Source organism: Solea solea, chromosome 2 (assembly GCF_958295425.1).
Source record: "Solea solea chromosome 2, fSolSol10.1, whole genome shotgun sequence".
NCBI lineage: Eukaryota > Metazoa > Chordata > Actinopteri > Pleuronectiformes > Soleidae > Solea > Solea solea.
In genome coordinates, this window is record NC_081135.1 from 9,154,541 (window position 1) to 9,179,741 (window position 25,201).

The 25,201-nt window shown below is 40.9% G+C and overlaps 1 long non-coding RNA gene across 1 annotated transcript in view; it reads left to right on the forward strand.

Moving 5' to 3' along the window:
- Positions 1-25,201, forward strand: part of LOC131455183 (uncharacterized) — an 83,151-nt gene that overhangs the window by 4,215 nt on the left and 53,735 nt on the right. The window lies entirely within an intron of this gene.

The window sequence follows — 25,201 nt, forward strand, 5'->3', positions numbered from 1 at the left end:
ATAATTAAGTTTTGAAAATATATCATTCATAAATATGGTATTGAGTTAATGCAGAGCATTTCGTCAAACGGAGCTCGCAGCTAACGTTAGATACTGCTGATTGTTTATTGATTTCATGAGACAACATTTAGCCAACCAAGCCGTAAATACAAAAACGATGTTTCTCTGCGGCTCACAGTCCGATCACCGCGTGGACAAACATGCGTCCTCTGTTTATCAGCCTCTAACGAGACTTTACATGAGAAATCCAAACAAAAAGTTTCAATATTGCCCTGAAGCAGGATATAACTCGTCTGATAATACGGACAAGGCTTTTGTTTCCTTCCATTCATTGAAATGGACATTTATTTGGGCATGTTTGGTCTGTTTATCTGATGCAGACGCTGTAATTGTTATTAGCTGCAGCTAATTTTATTAACTCCACCGAGGAGGTCATGTTTTTGGCCACATGTGTTTGTCTGTTTCTTTGTGCGCAGGATAACTCAAAAAGAAAAGGATATTGAAATGATCAGGGCATGTAGGCTATCTCATAGTAAGATAAAGAGGCACGTGTGTTCTTATATTGCTTTATATGTACACTATTTTTGCCATTTGACAGCCTTTTCTGACTAAAAAACTGAAGTGTGTGAACACTGCACCAAAGTCCATGCAGAAAGTCAGCTATTTTAGACCACAGCACACATGGGTTGTTGATCCGTCGCTACCACTATCAGTAAGTGTAAATAAGCTATTAGCTGTTGTTGGTGTTTGAAAACTTTGCTTCAGATTTATTTAAATGACACAAACCAAACCAAGGCAGCAGCAGACCAGCATCTGCTGTTTCCCTGACGGCTTAAAATGCAGATTATCTCTATGGACTTTAGTGTGTGAGTGGTTTGCAAGCTTCAGTTTCCAATCAGAAGGGGCTGTCTTACAGTTAGATAAGGCGGCAAACATATTCTTCAAAGATTGTACTAAAGGTGACTCTCAATAAGTCGGCGTTTTTGTATTTTGTGTTAGTTCTGAAGGATAATAAGCATGGTTAAAAGTGACGGAGGTGTTGGAGAGGCTGCGTTGCTCCATGTGGGTGAGGGCGGTGGAATAATGGATGTGCTCAAAGTTCACTCCAACAATTAAAGAGATGGTGATGCAGAGGGCTTGAAAGGTCAGATATCAGGGTGCTAGATGTCGGTGTCAACGGCCCAGTGAGACATTATCACCGTCTGCAGCGATCACAGGCTGCTAATCCAAGTCCGGCAGCTCACATCCCCTGGCCTGCTCTATTTCACTGAATCTGCTGTTTGTGTAATCCTCAAATTATGGCGCATTTGGCACTGTTTCCATAGCTGGGAGCAGTGTTTCAGAAGGCCTCTTCTTGGCCTTTTGTGGGAAGAAATTTTAAGAACCAAAAAAATAAACATGAGATCAGCGTCAATGTGTTTGTGACCATGAAAATATGGTAAATATATGACTTAATGGTAAATGGTCTGTTTTTATATAGCGCTTTTCAAGTCTTGATGACCACTCAATGCTGCTTCACACCCCAGTTTTGCCATTCACCCATTCACACCCATTCACTGATCTTTCATACCCATTCACAAGCACCCTAAACCTAGCCCTTATTTGCCAGAAACAAATTGAGTGGAGGTACCTACTTGTACTTTAATTATTCATTAGGTCAAGCCACAAATGGCAGGGGTAGAACCGGCTCCTGGCACAAATTTCTACGAGGACCCTATTGTTATCCTTCTGATTATTATTATATCTGTGGCTTTCCGGTCATTTTTGAGGAGGTTAACGTGCATACAAACTTGTGCGTTGCTCAAGGGCTCTATAGCGCCGCCTAAGGTGAAAAAGGAGGCAAAATTCATTTTGAAAGTGAAACAGAATTTCCCAAGACTTCATGGGAAGATGTTATAGACCAAGACAAACAAAGAAGTCGACTTTAACCATGGCCTCAACCCATTTTGAATTGTGCTGTCCATTTTGGCGATTTGCTCCCTACGCAAATGAGCAAACTCGTCTGAGCGCGTTTGTAGTACCGACATAAAAAAACACGCCAATTTGGTAAAACTGAAGTGAGAGAGTGTGGTCAGGGAACTGCTGCACTCCCAGACTTGCGCGGGGGACGCTTGTGTTTGTTATTATATTTTCTTAATTTTTACTAACCAACTTATCCGTCCGTCCATATTCTACCTCTTTATCCTCCACAATTTAAAAGCAACGTAAGATAAAACAAAACCCGGCTCCGCTAGTCTACATGTCGATGTGTCCTTGGGCAAGACACTTAAGCCCACGTTGCTCCTGAGGGCTGTGCTGGCAGCGTGTGAATGGGTATGAAAGATGAGTGATAGAGGATGAGATGAGAGTATAAAAGTGAGAGTGAATGGCAAAAAGAAAAGTGCTATATAAATACAGACCATTTACCATTATAAAAAAAAAAAAAAAACGCAAGGGCATTAAACTAAGAGAAAACAAGACATGCATACATTTTGTTTTACCTCCCTGCCCATGTATTATTTAGTCAGCAAGGTCCTATTCCATTACCACTGGTCCTGTGTCTGTTTAACTTAATGTGCACTAACTACATGGACCCCAAAACACCCGGCTATGACTGTTTTTGACCAAACGGAGTCATGTGTATGCCCAGTGCTAATGGCTTGGGTAGTTGTCATTTAAATTTGAAATCAGGAGTGAATGAAAAGCTAAGCAGGACTGTTCCTTTCAACATCAACTTTAATACAGACGCGTCAACCTTTTTTTCCCATGGCATTTCAAATGTATTTTGAAACTGAATGCCAAATGATTTCTTGACTTTTTGACTTTACATTTTAGAAATGTCTTCGCTTTATTCTCATACAACCACACTTCAAACACTGCACTTCACTTCACCAGTCTGTATTTTTGTATTGTAAATTGGCCTGCAACTGGAAGGCTCATGTTATTCAGTAACTGTAAATCCTAATAAACATGAGCTTGTATCACATGATTAGAGTCTTTTTATAAAGCCTCCTTTCAGAGGCTGATCCTTGCTGCACATAAGAAATGTGTGTTGTATCCTAATAAGTTCACCACAGTATCTCATCAGTGAGTGGAGAGTTGTTCATTATAAGTGGCATTGGTTTGGATTTTGTGATTTTTTTTTTTTTTTTTTACTGTGTTTTAATCCTCTCTCACACGCGATTGTATGTACCACTCAAATGTGCAGTGTTCCCGTTTGTGGCTGCTTGACAACAACATGACAGATCTGATTATCTGCCACTTTTCTACTCGACGCCTGCGGTGTTGTCAGGGCAACAAACAAAACAACAATTTGCATACAAACCACCGCACATACTTGTGCATGTCAACTGAGACGCTTGCAGCCTCCGACACATGCAAACACTTGCTCTTTAAATATTGTTCGCTGGAGAGACGATGATGTTGGCCGCCTGCTGCTGCTGCTGCAGGTGCATGTTGACACAGGCCTCCTGCAGAAATGCCCTATACTGCAGGTTATAAAACATGCATATGGTTGTATATGAAGTAGTGACTCTGGTGCGGAGAGCCAGGTTGAGACACTTGCTCTTGCTGAAAACATGGCCACAGCACAGTTGTTTTCAGTGTAAATCATGAGACGGAGTTCATTAAAAAGATTAGTTCAGTACTTTCTGCATGAACTGAGCATGGACTGCTTTCAGCAGTGCTGACGCTAAATACACTGTTAAATATTGAGATTTTAGACATTGCCTTGCTAAATGTTGGAGATGAACCCACGTTTTCAGGATTGTTGAGTCTTTCTAACGGACTTCTTGCTCATGACTCTTCCTGTGATGGCACTCTGATGACGCCATGCATAGTATCGCCTCAGCTCGCTTAAAAAGTACCGTGCCGAGGCAAGTCGAGTATAGCTATTGGAAAAGGGGCTTAAGACACCTTTAAAGGTGACATAGACCGGAAGCTCCAATTAACGCTGCGTTTGTGTGTGTATCTGCGTCATTACCTCGTTTATGAAACCCTGAAGTTTCAGAACAAACAGTTCAGCCACTGCTGAGAAAATAGTGTTGTATTGTTTTCCTGGGCTCTGCGAAGCGGATCGACACTTCCTTAATTTGATGTCGTCATCAGAAATCCTCACCACTCCTCTCACCACCGTAGCGCCTCCCGCTGCGGGCACTAGTCCGGGCACATCCGGTTGCGTACATTCAACCGCAGAAGAAGAAGAACTACTCTCGTTGTAGCTGCTGAGATGCAGAGCATCCACCGTGCCAGAGGGGGAGCTGTGTATCTGAGAGCTGGCCTATCTATTACGTCACTTCCAGGTACCTGGCCAATCACAGGACAGTTGTAAAGCTCTCGTTGGCTGGCCAATCACAGCAACTGTTTGGTCTGAAACAGCGCGACTGACAAGAGCATCAGTGAGGAGATATTTTGATCGGCTCGTTTTCAGCGATTAGGAGGTTTTTAATCATGAAAACATGTTAATATATGTAAGTAGACCTCCATAACTAACATATATGTGTGATACAAGCATTCGATGTCACCTTTAAGACCTTTAAGTTTTGTGTCACATTTAATTTATTTATGTTCTGTACCAACGTCCATAGAGAAAATGTGTATTTTTACATCACAGCACACTGATTTCCCTAAGTGACACAGGCGAGGCAGCAGTACACTAGTGGCTCTGTGGTTTTCTCTGTAGACCTTGGTGTGGAAGAGTGAGCAATCACATTATGCTTCCGTTTTTTAACAGTGAGGAAAAATTGGCGCACGCATGCTGACAATATCACAGACTTTAGCAGGTGTAAAGTTGTGTTTCCTTGCAGAACCGTCACTTTAAAAAAATAATTCAAAACAATCACTCCCCTTTAACACAGTTCTCAGCTTTCGGGGGAAAATAACTGCTTCCTGTCTTACTGAACTCTCTTTAATATTTTTTGGCATATGGTGAACCAAAAGTAATTGATCAAACAACAGATGCCACACACTGTTAATTGTGCTTGAGTCACTGACTGTGGCGCCACGCTGTGATAATCACGATTTAACTAAATGACACGGGCAACGTATACAGTACATGACGACACCACCCCGATCACAATTATTCCTGCGCTCTGGACTCAACAAACTATAATTACACCTCCACATATTTAATATTAATATTCTGCATACATGGCAAAGGCTATTAGACACACAGGGCTTTGAGGCAGGATGACAGGTGGAGTAATTGTGGCGACTGTGTTTCACTCAGCTCCACCTGTCAGTGCCGCGGAATAGCTGCATAATGACTCTGACTTCAGGCCTAGTAATCTCTCTGGGCAAATACACAGCCCACTCCACCGGCGTCCCAGTGGGACTAATTTACCCCTGCGTCATTAACAAGCCCCCCCCACCCACCCAGCCCCAGACAGTGTAAAAGCCTGCACTGATGATCTTATGATGGGGCGAGTGTATGCGCCGTCTGGATCGATGATTGATCGCTGCAGTTATTGATAATGACTTATGTGTTTTCCTGCTGTGTGTCAGGTCCAACGTCTTAGTGATTGTTGGCAGCTCATTTGTTAACATTAGCCTCTGAATCATTGTAAAGTAACTCTGAGTTTCCAGCCAACGCTGGAAAACCGTGGTGGTTTCAAAGTCAGTCAATGTAACTGTAGTTCAACTGTGTTTACAGATGGAAATCATATGATTGTGTCCGATCCGAGACCGCTATCAGTCCGATACTGTCATTTTAGACCATTTATGAACATATGAAGCTGTTTTTGATACTAATTAAATCAAAATATTGAGGATAAGGGTGAATTCTGAGAATATAGTGAAAACATTAAGAATAAAATTGACATGATTTTTCAAGAATGAAATAGAAATTTTGAGTGTAGAAACGTGTCTCCCCAGTCTCTGTGGACTTTGGTGCAGGAGAGTGAGCGGTTTAAAATATCCGTTTTCTGCTGTGAAGTTTTTGTGACAGCCATATTATGCAAGATGTCTCCACCATCACCATGTTTTGTCTTCTTTTTTTGTGTACATGTCAATTCTGTAGTTGTGTAGTTGTACAGTGTGCTATTATCTTCCACTGGTCATGACAGAAACTCCTCCATCACCTACAGGACTGACAGCATGGGATAAATGGACCAGTTAACCACAAATTTGCAGTGACTGACAGCTTTAAGTGAACAGAACCAGGTCAGCATATCTGATAATTGGCAATTGTCAAAAGGGGGGAGTAAGAGTATGTGTGTATGTGGTGATGGAAGGATGAAGGATGGAAAGATGATATCCTCCACCACCTTGTCTTTATTTCTCCTCGCTCTTTTGATCTTATTCATCATCCCTTGACCTTTCTGTTGGATGCTGTTCCTCAGCACCACCTCTGGCCCCCCCACACTCGGCCCTACACCCACTTCATCCCACTGCACTCACAGAAGTGTCAGATGTGGTGACTGTCAGAGCGCGGCAATAATGAGCGGTGTCACCCGCTCATTATTTTAAATGACGCACGGTGGCATGCCGTCCTGCCCTTGACTTTGCCAAATGTGACATCTGCATCACCGTTACCGCAGAGGTTGCGGATGATGTGCCGCTCAGGTGACTGATCAGGACTAATCGGACAAAAATAATTCCGCTGTCAGAAATTGTGACACAGCTGCGCTCGGTTGTCATTCAGTCCCACAGTTTGAGTTTGACGTGACGAGAGCTGACAGGTGTATAGGTGCGCCATCACCTGTTAGTCAAGCTTGGACTTGCATGAGGTGGTATGAGTGTCCTCTGCGCCCCTTTTCTATGTCCTTATTTGAAAATGAATTTGTAATGTTTGTGTGTTTCATATTTACCAAAAATTTCATTCCATGTAGTTAGCTTTTTCAGGACATTCAGGAGCAAACGCAATATACCCAAGCTCGGTCCTCTTTTTCCATCACACATCAAAATCTACATTCTACACCATTAGACATCCTTTCTTATAATGGAAGCTTTCCTCCCTGCACCAAAGTCCATTGAGAAAATCAGCAATTTTACATCACAGAACACAGGAGTTGTTAATCCACTGCTGCCTCCCTCAAAATCAAGGTCTGTGTTATTTTAGGAATTCTGTGTTTGAAATCCTTTGTTCGGATTTACCACAAACTTATCAAAGAAGGCAGCAGTATGTAACGTAACGTAATGTAAAGCAGTAGACCAGCAGCTCATGTGTCCCTGTGAGCTAAAAGGTTCAATTTACTCTATTTATTCTTAAAATATAACAGATCTACACTGTTCAACATCAGCCCATATGATAAAGAGACTGGGATGATCTGTGGATCCTGGCCACAGGGGGGGCTTCGTCTCTTAGCAGCCACCGTATGTAACTGAGCTGGTGTGGTTTTGCCCTTCAGGAGCCTGAGGGTGACAACATGTACCACGCCGGCCTCGGTAGTCCCCGCACATCCATAAACTGCCTTTTACATTCATAAAGTAAGGTGTACAGGCACACATGAGGGCACATAATGGAGAGGAGGCATGAAGCTCAGCACAGGCACCTATAATGGAATAGATCCGTTGTCCACACTCCAGTGGCTCTGAGAGGGGCTATAAATAAGCAGTAATATGCATGTGGGGTAAGTCTGCTTGGGAGTCTGTGCAAAGATAAGACTTCACTTTCACACCTCTTGACCTTAAAAGTAGCAGCTCAAAGTCAAAATGACTCAAGGGAATTAAAGTGCTTATATTTTGGTTTCATTAAAGCTATTAACATATTCATGTTGTTCACTTTTTTTTTTCTGGCTTCGTTATAAAGTCGGCACAATAAATTCTGATTAAACCGTTCATAATTCACCACTTGATTTATGCCGCTACATGATCAGCCCATTTCTAACTATAACACTGTTGATTATGAAATATAACAGTAATTTAAACAAAGAGAGGCCACTTTCTGAGTAAAATGTGTTGTCGCAGCAGAGAAAAATGCATACTAGAAGACTTAACAGGAAAATGTTGATAGAATTGTTACTGGACACTTCATTTGGAACAGTGTTATTATGGCGCCGCGTACGGCTCTCCTCAAAGCCTGTGCTTAATGAACTGTTTTGTGCAAATGACGTATTGATAACCATGACAAATAATGACAGATTGTGCAATATGAGACGGGGTGGAAGTGCACACTCCGGTGCCCTTATAGTAAGTCACCTGCCAAGTTTGAAGCCTGTCAAGCAACGTGTTGAACAGTTGTGTGACTAACAACACTTGCATTTATTGTATATACTAAGGGTTCTTGATTGTATTGCAGTGATTTTGACCAGTATCAGACAAACTGAAACTAAATATCATATTGGCTCATCTTAATACATGCGTACTAACACATTTGATAGAAGAAATCAAAAATAATATAATAATTCATTATTTTTATTCTAATTTATTTATTCGTTATTAGAAAATAATTCTAAAGTAATTTAACCCTTTAACAACGAGCTTGTACATTTTGCATTAGTGCAGTTATGCCCCGATTTGTGCTATCAGATAAATCCCAACGCTTTCTGAAAGCTGAGAAGTTACACATCAAAGCCAATAAGTGATTAATACGGTAATTTCACTCGCACTGTTGCAGGAACAAAGACTTTGTCACCAGAGAGAAGAGAGTAGGAAAAATGCCTGCACACAGTTTCCATTTTTTGGCCTGTTTTTGGACATTGAGACAAAGACTCAAACAAATGTTATTTTAAATATATTTTTATACTATTCAAATTTAACATGCAAAACACTGAAATAAAACATAAAACTTTTTATTGTTCCTCATTTTAACATGCAGTAAATTCTAAATAACTGCCAGATATTTAAAGTTATTCTGGAGAAATTGTTGTCACAGAATAATAATTTTTTTCCATTTTCATTTGAAAACCCCAGCCAATACCATTGCACTGAAGCAGTGTTCAGAAGTTTAAGAGACTCTTGTTCTTGAGTTGGACCTCAGAACTACTTCCTGTGGCTCGCGTCAATAATTCACACAACACAATGGTGCCGAACAGAAAGCAGGAATCCTGTGGGTTCCCCCGGCTTGACCAGGATTTGCTGGGACCATGACCTTTACTGTGACCGGGAAGCTCGGGGGGGTGAAATTACCCTGTCATGACTAGCAGCAAGTGGATCAATGTGACATCCACTGAGGAGGGAAGGACAAGGGTCACAAATTAGCACACCACTGTCCTTACCCACTCTCACCTCTGGCCACATCCCCATCCTATTACCGCACTGTCTTACCCATCAAAAAAAACAACTCAATCAGCATCCTGTGGGTCACCGCTGCGCTAACCTCTTTGCACCTTTATCTCTGACTCTTCAACTCCCATCACAGCCTCGCAACCCAGGGCCCCAATTAAAATGCTCGCCATGCTCTGTCGCTGTTGAGAAACTCTCAATGCTCCGAGGCTTGATCCTTCCAATAAAACATGCTCAAACAGCCTCGCCGAGGCCCCGACTAAAAGGTTTGCAAAGGTGCCGGGACGCGGATGCTGCTATCAATTATTTAGCAAAAAAAGGTGAATATTTCAGATATACTGGGAATACAGGTCAGGTCCGGTGGATGTTTGCTGGATAAATATTTGAAAATCAATATTTTATGGATGTGAAAGAGAGAGGGAGGCCAGAGGGAAATAGTTGGAAAGTGTGGATGAAAGGCAAATAGCGACTTAGAAGCAAATCAGACGCTTCTTAGTTTCACTACAAGGCAGAGAACTGAGGTGTGTTCTGTGTTTGAATTCAAGATCGTCAAATGTCTCTGAGTCAGAAGTGTCAATTATGATTTCAGCTGCGGCCAAGTTTTCCCCCCCATTCATTCTCAAAAAGAAGTAGTGGATGAATGATATCATCGTTGTAAATACTAGAATTGAGTAGGTTTCTTTGTAAAGTTTGTAAAAACAACCAGTACTAATCTTACTAAAGGGATAAAATAAATGAAAAGGACATTAGAGAGCACATTTAGTCACAAAATGTGTGTAAAAACCACAATAATAATCATTATTTGGGCGAGTGTCAGTGCAAACGAAAGGCAGCTAGGGCACTCTGATTCTGATGTCGAAAATGTATAATCACAAATGAAACGGAAACGACACATGATGGTGTTTAAATAAAAGAAAATCATAATCAAAGGTATAGTGAATGAATGCACAGCACCAGCTGTTGTGTCCCCTGAGTGTGAAAATCCAACGTGTTGCCCGTCTGAAGGGATAAAGTGTTACCTTTCACCTTGTTTGGCTCCGTCTCCGGTCGCGTCACTTGATATTGGCCAGGTGTTGAGAGATTTATCAGCATGTAGTCCTGCAGATCCTCACCTCCAAATTTAATTAGAAATCAAACTGATTGGATCGGGAACAGATGTGTTGCTCGGGCTGCAGGTAATCTGAACGGACACAGTATTTGAATGCTTATTTGTTGGGTTTTTCACTCTCTGTCACAGGTTCCCTCTAATCCACTTCCTCCTTTAATTGCACACACTTTCTGTGCACGACTGTTTGTGTTTGTTTTTTGGGATTATTTCGACGGACGCGAGGTGGGTGAGGTTTGTTCGGGGTACTTTTGAGCTGCTGTTAAACACCTACGCTCAAACAGACACAGACTCTTTTACTATTTAGTGTGGCGGAGTTGGAGGGAGCGATCAGTCACTGTGCTGCTGTTTCAGCAGATGGGTTCGGACAGCTTGCGCTGAAGCACTTGAAATGTCGTCTATTCTGCGAAGCACGGAATTAAATGACATCCAGTCACATGATACTGTTCCCATCTGCTCCAACTGGAGATGATTATGATATATGAAGACTCTGGCAATATGGGAAATGTCACAGTGTGGATGCTGTGTTGACACTGAAGTAATGGTCCCATCAGTAGTTGGGAGGTACCTGTTTTATCAACTCTTTCAGTCTTAATACTGACACTGAAACCTGTTTATTTCTGCTGATGTTGAGGACCAAACCATTACCAATGAATATTTAATATATCTGCATACTCTATTTGAATAGTTTGGGTGTCATAGTAAAGGGAACACTTGTGAGATGTGTAAATATCAGTGCATGTGTTACTGGTGAAGAGTAAATGAAAAATATCAGGCTCGTCTAAAAAAGAAAATGTAAGCACTTTCAGGATGAGTATCTCTTTTGAATGATGCAGCTGCAGCTCTAAACTTCACTCAAATCGAAGTACAATTTGTGAACGTCATCTCTGCAAAGGTTGACTTTGATCAAGTGGAGCAAAACAAAATTAGAGAGGTTTTAGTTAGAGAAAGTTACAGGCAAGGTCTCATTTGGCACATTTTTGGCACCATCTGTGCCATTTGTTTTTTTTTCTGATATATAAAAGTACTTAATGTTTACATCCATATTAGTGTTCAATAAAACAGTTTATGGCTTTGTTTCAAAGTTCAAGCAAACATCTAAGTTTCCATTCCAAAAATGAACACAAAGTGGTAGGACTGAGCTGTGATCGAAGTACGCAGGCCTGCCTCTCCACAAGGGATTGGCTGATTTGAGTATTTGACGCCTCATTATTGAAACATTAGCCAATAGGATGACGCTATTGTCGTCAAAATGAGATTGACAGTGCTGTCAGCCAATCAGAATCAGCAAAACGCCGGCATGTTGCGTTGACAGCATAGATCGTAATGCTTTCCCCAGGGTCCTAATTTCTGTTGGAGACGCCCGGAATTATTTGAGTGTAACACAGGAAGTCCGTCTGACCACACAAAACGTTGTTTTAGCTGTATATATGAACGTTTGACAGAGAATTATTTGTCTTTATTCTTTGTCTTTTATCTCTGTGGTGCTTTGGTGTAGAGTGTTTTGACATGTTTCCCCAGAATCCGTGGAGTCTCTACTTTCATTCGAGCTATGTTGTGTGTTCTGAATAAAGTGTCACATTTAAAATAAGTTTGTACAGTCTTGTAGCCCCAATTTGCTGTTTAATTGTGCAACATCACTATATTCTTTCGTGTTGAGTTCAGTATTCCACAATATTTTTCCCCGGAACCTCTCTGGGTTCCCCAATTGGGGGACTTTTGGGCCTAAAGTTCAACATGCTGTGGGTTCAGAGATGAGTCCACTTGCATGCTGGTTGTAACAGAGTAGTCATTTGATTTACTGTTGCCTTTCTATCATTTCAAACCAGTCATTTCGGGTTTCGATGGTTGCACATAAAAATTCCAGTAAATCAGCAGTTTCTGAAATACCCGGACCAAGAACCACGTTCAAGGTCACTTAAATCATTACCCCGTCTTCTTCATTCATGCATAGAGTTGCTGCCATGTGATTGGCTATTATCTTGGACTTATTGGTTAAATTGGCCACTTGAATAGATTTATGCTTGCACAGGAAAACAGAGGAACAGTATATTACTAACATTCAGGCAGAACTGCTGTATATAATGTTAGATCAGCAGTTTAGTTGGGAGATTTCTGTATGAAATGTAAGAAACAAGCAGGGAGGAAAATCGTGAGGCTCATTTAATCCCACATGTCTCAGGACATGAAAGGACCCTCATTTACATGTCACAAGGTGATCCTGAGCTCTCTATTGAACAGTCAGCTAAAGTGAACTGATGTGTATAAATTGCTTCTATAACAGGTATGGACATTTGGTTTCAGGCCCGATTAAGGGACTGGATATGTGCTCGCTAATATGCGGCTGGCCTATCGCTGATTCATTTCACCATTTAGAAAAGGGTCTCTTCCTATTATACATTTGAAATGAGAGTCCCTTTTCATTCTGTCAGCTCAACTTTCAGTTGGCTAAATGTGGGCCAAAGTGAAATCTAAAAGGTAGTGGGGAGCAAATCAAGATGGATTTCAAGGACAAAAAAGCTGTTCCTGTGATGCTCTGAGAAGCTTTGTGTGATCATTTAAGTCTCGGAGGTACTTTAAAAAAAACATCAGCGACTGTCTTGATGACTTCTCACCACTGGTCACTTTTGTTCTAACAATGTGACTCTTTCTTTAGCTCTTTTATGCTCATATTCACTTGCGTCCAGTTGGGAACCGTCTAAGGAACAGAGATGAAAATTCAATTAAATTTGGATGTTTATGAAGCTACCTATTTGAACTAAGGAGACATTTAACACACAAAAATGACAGACTTCAATCAAAAGTATGTAATTTGGTTAAAGATAGTGCGCAGATGTTTCGGAGATCGGCATATTTTAGCCTAAAGACAGAAGTAACAGGCATTTATTTTCATCATCAACCATGGCTAAGCATTGTTGCACTCTCTGTTGTGGATACGTCTGCCGAGAAGAGACCGCCGTCGTGTGTGGTTTTCCTTAATGCAAAAATATCACTGGAACCGGTTCTTGTCCATTCGGAACTCCCGAAGTAAACGGCTAAACTTGCCATTTGTTGATTATTTTCTCTATTAATCGATTAATCATTTGGTCCATAAAATATCAGAAAACCTTTAAAAATGTTGATCGGTGTTCCTCAAACCCGGAAATGATGATGTTCTCAAATGTCTTGTTTTGTCCACAAACCAAAATGATTAACTTTTAATGATTTCTTTGTTATCCATAGCAAAGAAATAAAGAAAATACTCACTTTTAAGAAGCTTAAACAATCGGAAATCTTGTTTTAATCATGAGAAAAGCTTCAAAACGATTAATCGATTATCAAAAGAGTTGTCAATTAATTTAGTAATCGATAATAATCGATTCATCGATTAATTGTTTTAGCTCTAGCCCACACACAAAACCATTTCTCCTCCGTTATGAGCTGGCCGCGGGCAAGTACATGATGTCATCCGTAGAAGCTCAACGCTGATTGGTCATCGCGTCAACATGATTCTTCTCCACATTAAAACCAAATTTACAACTCATTCCCTCATGGCGTTGGTGAGCTATCATGTCCACCAGGCACCAAAATCAAATCACTCCATATTTAAATCCAAGCGACTGTTTGTGCCAAATTTAAAAGGAACCAGTCAAGACGTTAACAAGAATGGGATGGATAAACGGACGCCAAACTGAAAGCGTGATGTCTCCAGCTTCTCGCCTGTGTTGCTCCCCACAGGAGCAGCTTTGCTTTGCTCATTTCATCAGGCCATATGAGTCATTGTGGAAGCTGGCACGGAGTTCATTAAGCTGGCAGTCTATTAATGGGTTTAATATAGCTTGCAAGTCATTGTCACTCTTGACCCCTGTAGGTTTTTCCCAGTGAGGCAGTAACTTTCCTCAGATTGACTCCGGAGCTTTTATGAGCAAAAGGCCAAATATACTGTTTATACCAAATGTCCACGTTATTATCCTCCATAATCATATTACAGTTGAACGTTGATGTCCCTGCTGAATAGATGCTCACGGCCCAGCTCTTTTAACCCAGTAAAAGAAGGGTCATGTAATGAAATAAAAAAAAGTGCTTGATTCTTCCAAAATCATGCTGTTAGCCAGCCTTTTAAAACCTGCACTAAATTCCATTGAGAAAATCACAGCACACAGGAGTTGCTGATCCACTGCTGCCTCCGTCAGTAATTTCAAATGTGTTATCTTGTGAATACAGTGCTTGAAATTTGCTTTACCGAACTGCTTCTAACTTACCAGTAGATGCAGCAGTTGAACAGCAGTTGCTGTGTCCTTGCAACCTAAAAATGCTGATTTTCTCTATGGACTTTGGTGTGGGAAAGCAAACTGCCTGAGACATTTTCAGTACATTTTCAGTACATTTTCATATCCAATTCAATCCAACTTTATTTATAAAGCACTTTAATAAAAAAAAACACTGAAAAATTGCTGTACATCAGAGATAAATAAAACAAATAAAATATAAAAAATGACCTAATAGACCTAAGAACAATAGAAAGTATAAATACAACACAAATGAATGAGTCGTACAATAAACTATAAACAACGTCTCATACTAGGTTGAAAGCTAAAGAGAAAAATGGGTTTTGCGATGCGTTTTAAAACTGGACAGTGAAGGGGCGTGTCTAATTTGCTGTGGAAGATTGTTCCACAATCTCGGTGCAGCAACAGAAAAAGCTCTGACCCACATTTATGATTATCCTTATAATGGAAATTCACAATGATTTTTTTTTTTCTCTATCGTAATGTGCAATAACATTGTCCCGCCCCTTTTCCCATCAGCCTCAGCTGAACGTTTTGTTTCTTTGCCAATAAGCAAATGTTAGCACATGAACACAGTTAACCACAATGGTTAACGTGATGAGCATTACAGCAGCCAAAGAAAGCCGCAGCGCTACAGAACTGTACGTGGCATGATGAGAATTGAGAATACATTATGGCTCATTTCCATCTCTGACATGCTTGATAAACATGAACCCATTGATCATTTTCATTTCACACCTGTTAGCCATTATCTCCTTAACTGTCGGGTTTGTGATTGTTATTGAGCTGCCTCCCCGGCTGCTTGTTTTAAAAGCAAAGGAGGAAAGTTGGAGGAAAGGAAAAAGGAAAAAAAAAGAGGGTGGTGGCGATGTTGGGGTGGCAGCTGTAATTTCTTCAGTGTCCAGCCTCTCTGCCACAGATGACCCCCTGAGTATTGGCCATGGCGGCCAGCTTCAATTATCATTCAGCAGGAGTGAAGGACTCTGTTTGATATCTGCCAAGGTAATTTATTTGGAAAGATTGAACAGAGCTTTTCTTTTTTTTCCCCCTCTTTGGTTAGTGACCCCTCTGCATATGGAGTTTGGATGCCTCCAGCAGCAGCAGCAGCAGCAGCAGCAGAATCCCTCTTTATCCCCCATTGAAAAGAATGTGAATTCTAGCAATATGAAAAATAAAGCTCTGACAACTATTTACCTGCTCGTACCTCATGCCAGATAACACTGGCTGAGTTGTATTCCCATGGAAACAGCAACAGATTTTGTAGTGACTTAAGTGTTGGTCTGCTTTAAACGTGACTTCAGTCACTTTCTGTCCCCGAAGCCATCTAATTTAGGTTAGCGACACATTTTCTTTCGACTCTATCATGTTTATAATCCTCTGCCTTGCTGTAATCAACTTCCATGGTGCCACGGCGTGTGGCACCTTCCACTGTTGCACATTAATCATTTCTGCATCAGTCGCTCTGACCACCGCCGCCGCATTGGGAATATATCCTGTGAGTCCTGCGTTGCAAAGATGCAACTGAATTCCCCTTCAGTCCCTGTGATGCCTAAATTACATTCTGTAACATGAATAATTCAGTTTCAGGTATTTTGAATACCTTATTTATAAGTCAGGTACATTTTTACACTGTAAAAAATGTCAAGAGAAAAGCATCCTTTGTGGTGTTTATCAGGGGAAAATTAGCATGGTAATGCTAAGATTTTCATTCTAATGTTCTTATTCATCAAGTTTTGGGGATGTTGAAAGGGATAGTTCAGGTTTTAAAAGTTGCACGATTCTAGGGAAAAATGTGAATCAAGATTTTTTTTTTTGGTACTTCATATGTTGAGAGAGAAGGCAGAAGGATTGTTGTCATTTGGAAATTAGATCACTTGTAGTTTTGAATGAATTCATTTTGAAATTTTTTTAGTTACGATTTTTTTAATGATTTACTGCTAGTGGTTATCGAGCCAGTCAGTGCCTGAGCAGAGAAATAGCCTGAGACAGTGATACACTTTTATTTAGACAGCCTTTTCTGACTGTTTGTGTTACTTTGTAAACTGCTGAACAAAATTTCATAGAGAAAATCAGCATTTTTTAGCTTGTAGGGATATACGGTAGCTACTGGTTCACTGCTCGTTAATCGGTGAATTTGTGTCACTGAGGTAAATCTAAACAGAATTTTAAACACCAAGTTAAAAAAACAAACACATTTTGGCTTACTGACTGCCTGAGACATCAACCACACCTGTGCTATGGTGTAAAATCAATGATTTTGTCAATGGACTTCGTTGCGGGGAGTGAGCAGCTCACAAACAAACACAAATTTCAGTTTCTGATTAAATAAAAAGGTATAGTAGCCTCAACCTGAAATGGTTTTTATTTATAAACCTGCTGTGATTTGCTATGCAACATATTGGGCACAACCTGAACTGTTCCTTTAATTTGTGGAGGTATCTCATAGATAGATGCAAATTGCCAAATTCACTCTGGGCACAAAAAAGTCTGACTGTGCTCATATCCATGGGTGACTATTGAATTACCAAACAAGACCCGGGCTCTTTTGGTCACCAAGGAAACAGTGAATGGACTGTGTTTGTAGTGAGAAGTGCTGACATGGAGAAATCTGTGGGCTTGCTGGGGGAAAACCACAAACAGCTGTTGAAGACAAGGTCGGTCATCATCATGCCAGGGGCAGCAGGCTTTTATGGGCTCTAATATTGTGTTTGCTGCACTTGCTAATGCTAAATCATGTTAGAGCAACACGGCAGCAGCTGCCAGTGCCACTTTTTACCCAGTGATGTCACTGTTCACTGGTTTTATTAGGTGTAGCATTAAGCAGCGGGCTGAAACCCAGCATGGCCGAAGGGCAGAAGGTAACCTAGATCTCTGTAACAGGAGTAGCACACACACAGAGAACCTCTGTCTGTGTATATAACAGATAAAATACTAAAGGGATAGCTGAGTTTTTTTTTTTTTTTTTTAAAGTGTGCTTACATGTGCCGTGCGGACATGAAGGCTATACACAAGGACACAAGGAGAAAGCTATGTTCGCTGCTTAAGAAAAGACTCGGTCAACAATATCTTAAGAATATGTTTGCAGCAACATTATGCACCAAAGTCCATAGAGAAAATCAGCAATTTTACATCATGGCACATGGAGGCAGCAGGGGATCAACAACTCCTAAATTCAAATTTGTTATTCTGTGTTTGAAATTCTTTATTCAGTTCTACCCAAGAGACAAAAAAATCACCATGGAGTTTGGTGCAGGAGGGCGCCCAGTTTATAGACCTCAATTTCCAGTCAGAAAATGCTGTCGGACGGACACAAATTGGCAGAAATATCCACACGACATTGTCGACATAAGCAAATGTAGATGTCTTTAGGTTATAGGGATAAAATGTTTTGTATTTATGAGCTGTCTCCATGTTTAATTGAGCTGGTGCAATGTTGGATGTACATGTTGAGTTACAGTATTCCCTGCTCCTGCTCAAGGCTGTGGTGCGCGACTATCTCATCATTGTATATTATTTGGTTCCACTTCCACACAATCAGTCGCCTAATGTATAGGTTATAACCTGAAATCTATGTGTCGATTTACTCATATGAAGTCTACATGCACAGACTGTATCATTTCTATACAGTCAGGGTTTGACATTTACCCAGATAAACCTTTTTTCCCTGCTTGGGTTCTGCCAACGTTTGGGAGAGCAACAGTTGGCATGCATAATCAGATGACGCATGGATAATCATCGATTTATAAATATCAAAAGAAGCGTCTGTTGCTGTGGGATCGTTGCAAATCGTTAAGCTAATTCTCAGCGGCAAACGGGGGGAAGATTTATGTACATACTCGCCTACTCTTATGGTGTGACAAGGAGAGGGATGACCCAATGCATATCTGCCTCACTTTTAGTGCTTGATAGATGGAGCCGTCCAAACATGACTGTACCCAGCTTAATCCTCAGCACAGACTGTGTGAACTTTATATACCTTCGCTGTTGACAGTTGTGACTTATTGGAAACGTCGAAAACATCTCTGTCCCCTCTGCTTCTCCTGGTGCTGCTCAGTAGACGCTTACAATGACCTTTGGCTGCTGCTCGATCCTGTGCCGAGGATTTATGAGGCTCACATTCGCGGCAGATACACATATGTCACAATTACTCTTCATTTGTTTCTTTCAATTCTGCATGTAATTACATTGTATTTAAAGTGATAACTTATAGTAGATCAGTTAGTCATGTAATATTGATTGGGTGTGATGAATGGTCAATCGTAGGGTGTTTTATCTGTCAGACGCTGCCTCATATTTCCTCATGCACACGAAACATGAGCAATAGCATTGACTTGCACTCCTAAACATCTGCAACAACATATACATTACATGTCATTTAGCAGACGCTTTTATCCAAAGCGACTTACAATGGAATTGAGTACAATCAGCCAGGGGGGAGTCGAACTTGCGACCATGATGTCTTTCGCACACAGGGTACCGGTCTTAACCACTGAGCCACTCCACCCCATATACGAGCAACAAATACTACGTGAATCGGATATGAAATAAGCAATACAGAAAAAGATAAGGTATAAAAATACTAAATACCTACAGTAAATATAAAATATAAGCAGTAGAAAAAGAAAATGGAACATAATTATAAATGTATTCAATAAAGTAAAAATATTGAATATATATGAATATGTGTGTGTGTATATATGTATATGTGTGTGTGTATATATGTATGTATGTATATATATACTGTATATATATATATATATATATATATATATATATATATATATATATATATATATATATATATATATATATATATATATATATATATGGGACAGAATTGTTTGCATGGAATTATTGCAGAGAGCTGACTGTGACACATTCTCATGACTTACACTCCCCCACTTGAGAAACAATATGATATGAGAGTGATGCATTTTTTTTTTTTACTTTTCTTTTGGTGTCATTTGGTGGCGACCGGCCCATTTGCCCTTTAGCTGAGCAGCACTGAATCAATCAGAGTGATGTGGTTTTAAAGAGTCATGCTCCGCACAGCTGGACCAATGTGCTAAGAAGTACTTAGCGAACTCCATTAGATCAGGTGTCACTGCCTCCCCAAGCGTTTAATTAGAACAGCAGATGCGGCAGTGATCCCTATGGACCGACAGCGATCACCCAGTGGGAGTATACTGATCGCCATCTGCTCCGGCTCCTCTGGAGGCACTGTTATTTCTCTTGACCTCATCACCTCAAGCTGGGTTTAAGGGAAATGCTTACAGCTGTAGTCATTTCCACTCACATTAAGATTTGATAGAGAAGTGTAAATTATGGGATAAATCACAAATTCTTTATATTACGTTAATTACAATGTCCTCCACTCCTCCCTGAGTTTTATCTCTTAATGACATTGCAAATGCAAAAGTGAATAATTTTCACGCCTCTGGCACTCCTCCGCGGACTATTACATATGGATTCTTCACGTTGAGTGTAAGTGCAGGCAGGCCATTGTGATCCACTTCATTCTTACAAAAAAAAATCCTTCCTCCCTTTTAAACAACAGGAGCCAGAGAATGGCACTTAAATTTCTGCAAGACAAACACGTCTTCAGTGGCCACGTTATTACCTTTTTGTGGTGTAAATCGAATGCAGCTTAGGCTGAGTGATGGACCGCGGCAAGACAAATCTCTGTCCTCTGAAAAGTGCTGACTTTAAAGCAAAAAAAAAAAAAAAATAATAGATTCTCAAAGTGAGGGGGCCATTACTGGGGCAGCATGCAAATGACGGGCAAAGAAATAATCTACAAGGTGTTATTGAGCTCTTGGTTTAAGGAGGAAGGGAAGGCCTCTCCCCATTCCCCGGCCCAAGAAACGTAATGTGCGGCTTGTAATTAGATATTGATTTGCTTTGTCGATGAGTATTTCAAACTAGTGCCATCCTCCCAGAGAGAAGGTAATGCATAAAAGTCTGAATGCATCTTGTTAGGACTAAAGTGTAATATCTTCATACAGGTGTGAGATTGCTACAACACACAGGGAACAATTACTTATCTCTAATGGAAAGAAAGGAAAACTGGTAATTGGGTTACAATGGAGTCATAGTTTTTGTTGTCCTTGAGACAAACCTTTACATTTCATTGCACTAAGCTCTCTGCATGCTTTTGTAGGATGTTTTAAATAACCACACTGGATGCCAATAAGTTTTTAATTACGTTTATGATCATAGACAAATGGGAAAATATGTATGGAGATTTGATCTGACTGCAGAGATTACAGCGGCCTTGATGACTGGGTGTGGAATCAAAGTCATTTGAATAACTTTAATTTCCTCGTGTAATACAGAAGTGTCAGCCAAAAATGAATGAGTCAACTTTTCAATTAGATTTGTGTGATGTTGGTGAGAATTGAGTTTACACCGGAGTGCCGCCTGCCAATCTTAAACTGGATTAATCATCTCACGTCATGGGAGCATTCCTTATGACAATATCATTGGGTGGGCTCAAGCCTGCCTGAAAATATGGGCTATGAGGTTTTCTTTTTTAATTTGTCTTATCAAGTGATTAATAATAAATCAAATTCTGTAAGATAACATAATGTGCTCATTTGTAGCTCTTTATCAGTTCGCTCCTATTGTCAAAGTTAACATGTTAATTGTTGCGATTAATCCAGCAAACGCCGGATAACAAGCGTATATAACCACGTGCAATCGTGCAGCAAACGCCGGATAACAAGCGTATATAACCACGTGCCATCTTGCAGCAAACGCCGGATAACAAGCGTTTATAACCACCCGCCATCGTCCAGCAAACGCCGGATAACAAGCGTATATAACCACGTGCAATCGTGCAGCAAACGCCGGATAACAAGCGTATATAACCACGTGCCATCTTGCAGCAAACGCCGGATAACAAGCGTATATAACCACGTGCCATCGTGCAGCAAACGCCGGATAACAAGCGTATATAACCATGTGCCACCGTGCAGCAAATGCCGGATAACAAGCGTATATAACCACCCGCCATCGTGCAGCAAACGCCGGATAACAAGCGTATATAACCACGTGCCATCGTGCAGCAAACGCCAGATAACAAGTGTATATAACCATGTGCCACCGTGCAGCAAACGCCGGATAACGAGCGTATATAACCACGTGCCATCGTGCAGCAAACGCCAGATAAAAAGCGTGTATAACCACCCGCCATCGTGCAGCAAACGCCGGATAAAAAGCGTATATAACCACGTGCCATCGTGCATGGTCCAGTGGTGGTTCGTCCAACAGATAAATAAATTCACATGTTGGTGATGTTCAGGCCGAGCAAACACTGCCGGGGGAAAAACACTGAATGTTAGACAATTCTACATTGTTCCATTTGAGTTTTTGTTGATGCCCTCTTAAATAGATGCTCTTGTATAATAGCAATTTCACTGGGCTGTTTGAATAAGCTTTCATTGAATTTCTTTGGAGGGGTTAGAGCGCTATACTCAATAATTTAAAATTACATCTGAAATTGTGTTTCTTTCCCACACAGTAGTTTGATACTGCGAGCGCTATGAATGAGAGATAATAAACGTAAAAAGAAAAATAGCATTTCTGAAAGAGATTAATCATCTTAAATTGCACAATTATCTGCTTTGTCTGCTCTGCCCGCTGATCCGTGTGAACAAGTTTGCAGATAAAGTTTGGGGATGGATAATCAGAGGGGGACAAGTAGGGATTTGGTGTTAAATCTCAGCTCATGATCAGGTATCTTCTCCTGTCAAGCTGCAGCCAGCACTTTGGCTCCTTCGGTTCATCTGTCAGGACTTGGATCGGCTCTACCTCCTTAAACTGATGTATCTGTCCTATCAAATGAAACAGGCAGCCCGAGCTTTACCTGGGTGATTTAAGCGGGCATTGAGTCAGCAACCTGTCCACCCTAATGACTTTCAGCTTTAGTGTATGGTTTATACTGAGGGATAAGGGCCTGACTTTTCACAAACTTGGGTTTCCGGTCAGAAAAAGGCTGTCCAACGGTGAGGAAAATGAATAAAAGAAAAGGCTCGCCAATTCAAAACTATGCACATTTAGGTCTGTAGTATCTTAAGGACATTTGTATGCTTTATCCCACTATTAGACAGCCTTTTTCTGTCCGGAAACCCAAGTTTGTGAAAAGTCAGGCCCTATAATCCCTCAGTATAACGAGTTTGTAAAGCACTCGCTCTCCTCAACCAAACTCCATGAAGAAAAACAGCCTTTTTTTTTAGCTTGTGGGGCCGCAGGAGCTGCTGGTCTACTGCTGCATCGTGTGGTAAATGTGTGTCCTTGAAGGTGACATAGACCGGAAGCTCCAATTAACGCTGCGTTTGTGTGTGTGTGTGTATCTGCGTCATTACCTCGTTTATGAAACCCTAAAGTTTCAGAACAAACAGTTCAGCCACTGCTGAGAAAATAGTGTTGTATTGTTTTCCTGGGCTCTGCGAAGCGGATCGACACTTCCTTAATTTGATGTCGTCATCAGAAATCCTCACCACCGTAGCGCCTCCCGGTGCGGGCACTAGTCCGGGCACATCCGGTTGCGTACATTCAACCGCAGAAGAAGAACTAGTCTCGTTGTAGCTGCTGAGATGCAGAGCATCCACCGTGCCAGAGGGGGAGCTGTGTATCTGAAAGCTGGCCTATCTATTACGTCACTTCCAGGTACCTGGCCAATCACAGGACAGTAGGAAAGCTCTCGTTGGCTGGCCAATCACAGCAACTGTTTGGTCTGAAACAGCGCGGCTGACGAGAGCGTCAGTGAGGAGATATTTTGATCGGCTCGTTTGCAGCGATTAGGAGGTTTTTAATCATGAAAACAAGTTAATATATGTTAGTAGACCTCCATAACTAACATATATGTGTGATACAAGCATTCTATGTCGCCTTTAATGTTCATTTGAACCATGAAAAATAACATAATGAAAAAAGGCAGCAATGGCTCAACACCTGCTGTGTGCCAGGTGGTAAAATTGTTGATTTCTCAATGAAGTTTGTGTGGTGAACAGTTTCTAGGGTATGGATTTTATCAGGTGAGACTTGTTAAGTGGCCAAAATCACTTTACTTGGCAGCCATGTTTTCACTGAACTGTTTCCTGCTGCTTAACAAGCCGCCACCGCTCTTTCTTCACCTGCTTTTTTTTTTTTCTCCTCCTTCCTAACAGCACACCTCGTACTTGAGATCCTTGTCTCACCCCTCCCCTCCGGTTTCTTCTCTGTCACCCCTCTACCCTGTCTGCATCAATACTCGGCCCTTTATGTGATCCTTGTCTGGTTCAATAAGGCTGTGCACTCTTTTGGGCAGAGGCCCCCTCCAGGGTCCCTCCTTGGCAAATAAGATATCGAGGGGACAAATTAAAACGCCACTGTGATTGTCTATAGACTCTGGAGCACTTTGCGGTGAGGTCTCGGGGGGGTTGACGACAGTGGCTGCAAGTACCGGAAAAGATTCACTTATAGACATTTTGTCTTTAAAGGCCCTGGGTTTCTTCTGTAGACACATTCCCAGCAATTTTCCTCCCAATTCTAAAAGTGGGACATTTTGATGAGCAGCACTGACTCCACCTCTGTGCCGGAATCCAGCCTGAGACGTGGATGTTAGCGCTCGTAATTTTGTTAAGATCAGTGGGAATGTTATTTTAAGGTAGACGAGGCTGATCTACACGGTCGTCATAATCTGTGAGTTTGCTCATTCGTAACGTGAATGAAAGAAAAATGTTCGAGTCATATATTAATATGCTTATTTGTATAAATTCGCAAGCACCAAGAAAACCCATAGCAGCAATTTTAGGAAGAAAAAAGTCTGTTTTTTTATCAACACTGGATATTTCAAACACCATGAGTGTTTCAACCATTCAGCTCCTCTGTAATGTAGAGCTGAAACAAATACTCTACTAAACGATTACTAAATTGTCAACTAGTTTGAGGGTTTTCTCATTATTAAAACAAGATTTGCGATAGCTTCAGCTTCCTAAATGTGAATATTTTTCTGGTTTCTTTGCTCCTTTAAACAAAGAAATAATTTAAACTGAATCACATTTAAGCGCATCGTCATGTCCAGGTTTGACGAACACTGATCAATGTTCCCCAGAGCAGAGAAGATGACGAGCTTCCAAACATGCTTGAAAATATTGTAAAATCACACGCAAGTTAAGAGTTCACTACTACTGTGTTCATCCTATTCATTGTATTGCAAGTACACATGGACTATGGTTTGTCGTTACAGTAATGATATAATATTTTGCAAGAAAAATCAACATGGAAGCCTTTGAATGAAAATAGTAGAACACTCTCAGAATGCCAAATTTCTCTGCTCTGTTTCAAACAATGTCAATACACTCTAATCCCTTTGAATCCAGGTTTTCATCAAAATCTAACTGTTTCGTCCTTGGGCCGTAACCTTCGTTGTCAGAGAGTGTCGTGTCGAAATGCACTTACTGAGTAAATATTTTCGAGTTATGCTGCTCACACTCAAAGAAACAAACATTAACCTCCATGAAATGTAATGGAGGTTATTGCATAACGTTTTTCAAATCCCACTCTCTACCACTCATAATAATAATAATAATAATAATAATAGTATCTTAGTCCTTGCACTGCTGGAACAGTCTGCCTTTGAGTTACAGTTACATGCAAGTGAACATGTAAGCAAACGCGTCTAACTATTCTCTCTCTCTCTAAT